General features: G+C 34.5%; 1 pseudogene; it reads right to left on the bottom strand.

Moving 5' to 3' along the window:
• Positions 1-1,056: 1,056 nt before the first annotated feature.
• Positions 1,057-2,006, bottom strand: LOC116114068 (annotated as a pseudogene).
• Positions 2,007-5,113: the final 3,107 nt, after the last annotated feature.

The raw sequence follows: 5,113 nt of genomic DNA, 5'->3' as shown, positions 1-5,113 counted from the left end.
ATTGTTTTTAGTTAGTACACATAATATTATTCTAATTCATTAGTTCTTGATAGATATTTTGTTAGTGTATTATATGTCTATTGACATGACAATCACTTGGATTGCAAGCATGGGCGTAGCCAAAATATACTTAGTAGATCATTTGACTCCACTGAAATTATGAAATTATTAAAAATAGATATGTATTTTATAATAATTAATAATTTTGATCCCATTAAAATTACTCATATTTTATTGATCCGATTATGATATTTTTATATTTTATTGATCTGGGGATTCGAAAATATCCATATTTTTTCTCACGTTTTCTCTCTTCCACTGTTCCTCTCCTCTTCTCTCATACCTCCTTCTTAGTTAGATAATCAAGAAAGACTACTCATTTGGAGGTCATAAAGTAAGATGACGCTTGTTTTTAGTTATTTTGCTTAAAAAATCTCTTTTTATGTATTTCTTAATTGATAAAATATCAGAAACTATGCTACCCTACCCTTAGACTGTTTTTATCATTTTATACATGTAATTGACATAATTCAATTATGGTGTAACCAAAGTATAATTTGGTATATATAACTTTTAAAATTAATTTTTTAGATTATATTTTTTTATGCTTATTACTCTAATATATATTTTATTGTAAATTTACCAATTTAGATATTTTGACCCCCATTGACTAGAAATCTAGACTATGCCCCTAATTGCAAGCATCAATATGCTACTATATAACTTCATTGAATCTGAAAAAGTTTAGAAACTTTTTTGCCTTCCGTTTTTCTTTTTCTCTGAAATGGCAATGGAGGCGCAACTTTTCTTTATTATAGAGGACTTGAAGCATGATAATATCTTACCCTATGATGCTGCCATTGCATTGAGGGAATTTCTTAAATTGATTTCTACCTCGTTGGAATAATTTTTTTTTTTCCTTCGCCTTTATTTGGAAAATAGAATACAAAAGGAAGATCTAACCCAACCATGCAGTGGCTTATTTGGCCTAACAGAAGTAGTATCACAAACTCTACCCTTCACGCCACAAGGAAAAAGCTAATGCATCCTCTGTTTTCAGTAGTAAAGCTCTGAATTAGACAGTCTTGGAGTTGGAATAGCAATCAAAGGCTGCGATTTCTTTATAACAATCCCACATTTTTCAGTTCTGCGCCATCTGGTAATTTCCACTCAAACGAGTGCAACAATGTAGCCAATATGAACATCAAAACCTTCTCCGCTAGAGGAATCCCTGCGCACATTCTCCTCCCAGAACCAAATGGCATATACTTAAAATTGTTTCCCAAGTAATCAAATTTCTCAGGACCATCCAAGAACCTCTCAGGTTTAAATTCCAAAGGATTTTCCCAAAGCGCGGGATCTCTATGGATCGCCCAAACTTTCAACATCACACTCGTGCCTTTTGGTATAGTATAGCCACCGATTGTGCTCGATTGGCTTGGAGAACGAGGTACTAGAAGAGGCAGAGCTGGGTGCAGATGTAATGTCTCTTTCACAACAGCATCTAAATACCTTAATTCCCGCAAGTGAAACTCTTCAACTGAGCTGAACATGCCAACAACTTCTACTAATTCTTGCTGAACTTTCCTCATTACTTCCTGATGTTGCAGCAGCTCTGCCATTGTCCATTCCACCATCGTTGTTGAGGTGTCTGTTCCTCCCACGATTATATCCATCAGCAATGCCTTCAGTTGGATGATGGTAATAGAGCTTTCTCTATCTTAATGTTCCTTGAGCTCCAAGAGGAATTGCAAGAAGTCCTTTTGTTCATCATTCACCATATTGGTACGCTGTTCAATAGCAGAATAAACCATCTTTTCAAACCGTGAAAGAATATGCTTCGTTTTCCTTTCTATTCCTTGAATATCAAGCCATGAAAGCACCGTAAAAATGTCTGAAAGATTTGGAGTTCCAAACAACACCATCAATTCTGCAAGCATCTTTCGAAGCTCAACCCCAAGAGTTGTCCCTTTCTGTCCCAACTCAAAACTGGCACCCCACAGCATGTTCTGGACTACGTTGGTCGAAGTTGCAGTTGATAATTCACCATGTTAACCAAAATATGAAGAAAGGACAAACTATGAAGGTCCTTATTGTAATTTCCTGATATTGTATAAACTCACAGCTCTTAAACTGTGTAGCCCCACAAATGATTTGCCGCCAACTTTTCTCCTTTAGAGCACCATACGGGCAACCACCCGATATCGTTGCAATCATATGTTGTCGCCCTTGCCAGCGATGGAGTATCACGGTTAGCAAAAACGATATCATTGTCAACGAAACCTCTCTACCCAGCGATGGCGAGCTCAACTACAACGCCACATTTGTTTCCAGCCAGAGTTGTAATAGGACCATAGACTCATCCAATTCTCTGAATTTCCTTGAAGAATGAGTGCCCAGAGAGAAGGGTATCCGACTAGAGGAAGACCACAGGGACTGGGGGCACAGCTGCTAGCATTAATATTTCCTTGATTTCTTGACTTTCACGACACCGATCACAGCCACATCCCAACCTAAAGAATGAGAATCGCAGCCATGAATCAGCCCTTAGAATTTAGAATCTGGTGACAATGAAGAGAAAATTGACCTTGACTATTAGAAATTGTTTAACTAAACACAGATCTTACAAAGTAGAAAATGTTCGATAGAAGCGAAGTTTGATGGGTGTGGTGATATCCTATGAACTTTCTAGTTTAATGGTTCATACTATTAAAACAGTTCTCTTCCTCAGAAGAGTATCTTTTCATGGACACGCATTTTGTTTCGTTGATGAACCACAGTAATTGACCTTTGCGCTTTATGCATATAGGCCAACAAGGTAAAGGAAACACCAATTCAGCAATATTTCTCTAGATATATTTAAGAATACTGTAATTGACAACACAAGTATACTCTCAAAGTGAATTACGTATCATTGTTGTGTTACGGTTTCTAATAAAAGCCTTAGAACTATATATTCTGGTCTTTTGTTTGTCTTTTCATACTAAAATGACAGTGGAGACTCACCTTTTTTTTGTTTTAGAGGACTTGGGCATATGCCATCGTTACCCACTAGATGCTCTGGTAAGTGAAGTACCTATTGAGAAACAAAAACTTTATGTATGCCGCCCTTACAGATGTGCCAACCTAGATATAATTGTCTTTTCTTTTATAAGAACTGTTAAAATATATTACAGAAGATTACGGATAGGTATATCTGTAAATAACGGTAATTGATTATGTGCCTTGTTGGAATAGTTGAGTTACAACTTATTGGGTCGTTAATTCTATCTTGTTTTTCACTTTCAATACTTAATATTCATGTTTCTTTGTAAGGATATTAGCGACCAAGTACTGGCCTATAACTGATAAGGAAACCTACACAAAGATTTTTGCCTTGGAGAACAGTTATTCATTTGGTTTAAAATCACTAAGCAGTGATACGATATTCTTTTGAAACCGCGTATGTCAATCAAACTTTCATCGGAGGAGATCTTCCTAACATTGAACTGAGACAAAATAGTAATGTATTTTCCGTCAAAATAAGAATGTTGTTACGTAAGCACACCCACTCTGTATCTAAGTTTCGCTTCATGTATAAATTTTATTTTACACTTTTGTCCTTTAAATGCGGCGCCGACTAAGTAAACAATCGTGTTCGAGAATCTCTTATATACTATATATAAGGTTAGCGGAAATGACTTTTAGCTCTACCCATCTTCATTCCACTAGTCGAAAAAAAATTATTACTTTACTTTCCCATCGTTTAATTTCAAGAGCTTATATGTTACAGTTCACGCGAAAAATAAATGAATTTTAAGTCTCATAGAACTGCATTTTACAAGTAATTGAAGACTAGTCTTATGGTAATTATCAAATTACGTTTAATGTTCCTATTCAGGACATCGAATTAATCTTTAGCTCTTAAATCCTTTTAGGCCTAAAAGACAAACTAATACTATTTGTTATGAATTCGTCAAAGATTTCTTTATTAATTTATTTACCCCCCTTCTTTCTTGTTCTTTTCTAAGTTTATATTTAGAGAAAACGATTGCCCATGATCTTATTATTTAAATGCAAAACCGGAGTTTGTGCTAACTAACGAAGTCTACTAGAACTTGAACCTCCAAGTTATTTCACTAGTCCTCCGTAGGTCTGAAAGTTAACGATGATCTAATAAGACTTGTAGTGACTACACACTTTAATTAGTGGTCAATGGAGATCACTCCGGGACTTCTAAATATATATCTATTAAGAGTCTAGTGAAACCGTCAAGCGCTATTGAAGTAGTTAATGGTTAATTGAGTTGTTTTTTTAGATCATGGTTCGTTTTATGTTAGTTCTACAGTTAGTAACTTACAAAACTAAAAACAAGACTTCAATTAAAAAACAAATAAAAAATACATATATAGTAATAAAAATATCCTCATATTCTTTCAAGCCAATAATATGTATAAGACTATTTTAGAATTAGTATTATACTCCTATCTAATGGTAGAAATGCGGCCGATAAATATTAATATATAGTACTAGTATGATGTTCCACATAACCATAATTATTCCCAAATGCCCCATAGTGAGTATAAGAGGAAATGCGTTATATAGGGCTCAACTCTGAAAATTCCAAGAAAGCCCAAAGATAGAAATTCACAGCAATTGGCAGCGCAGGCTCAATCTACATAGCCAGTATAAGGTTACATCTCAGAAAGATGTACTTAGAGACTCGGACTCAATTTAAATGGCCGAGTGCTGTGGGTCCTCCAATGTAATAGCCAATTGGGCCTCAATAGTATAAGCTTCGATTGGTGTATAGAAAATTTAACACATTTATTATTGAAGATGAACATATTACCCGTGAAGGACAAATCAAAAGAAAGTTATTTTAATAGAATATTGTTAAATTTCATTAAAAAGGGACTAACATTTTTTTTTTTTAAAATTTCAGAATTAATAACTAATTTAAAATCATTTATTATGCATATATATATATTGTTTAAATTGATAGTAAAATTTTTTTCTTTAAATGTTGACCCCCCTCAGCGACGGTTAATGCGTTGCTACGCACGCCTGTTCAAGCTGGTTGACCTCATAGTTATATTAAATATTACATATTTTTTGTTGAATGATTTTGGCT

Source organism: Pistacia vera, unplaced genomic scaffold, assembly GCF_008641045.1.
Source record: "Pistacia vera cultivar Batoury unplaced genomic scaffold, PisVer_v2 Contig7, whole genome shotgun sequence".
In the NCBI taxonomy this organism is placed as follows: domain Eukaryota; kingdom Viridiplantae; phylum Streptophyta; class Magnoliopsida; order Sapindales; family Anacardiaceae; genus Pistacia; species Pistacia vera.
This window is presented reverse-complemented; position numbering and strand designations above follow the sequence as displayed.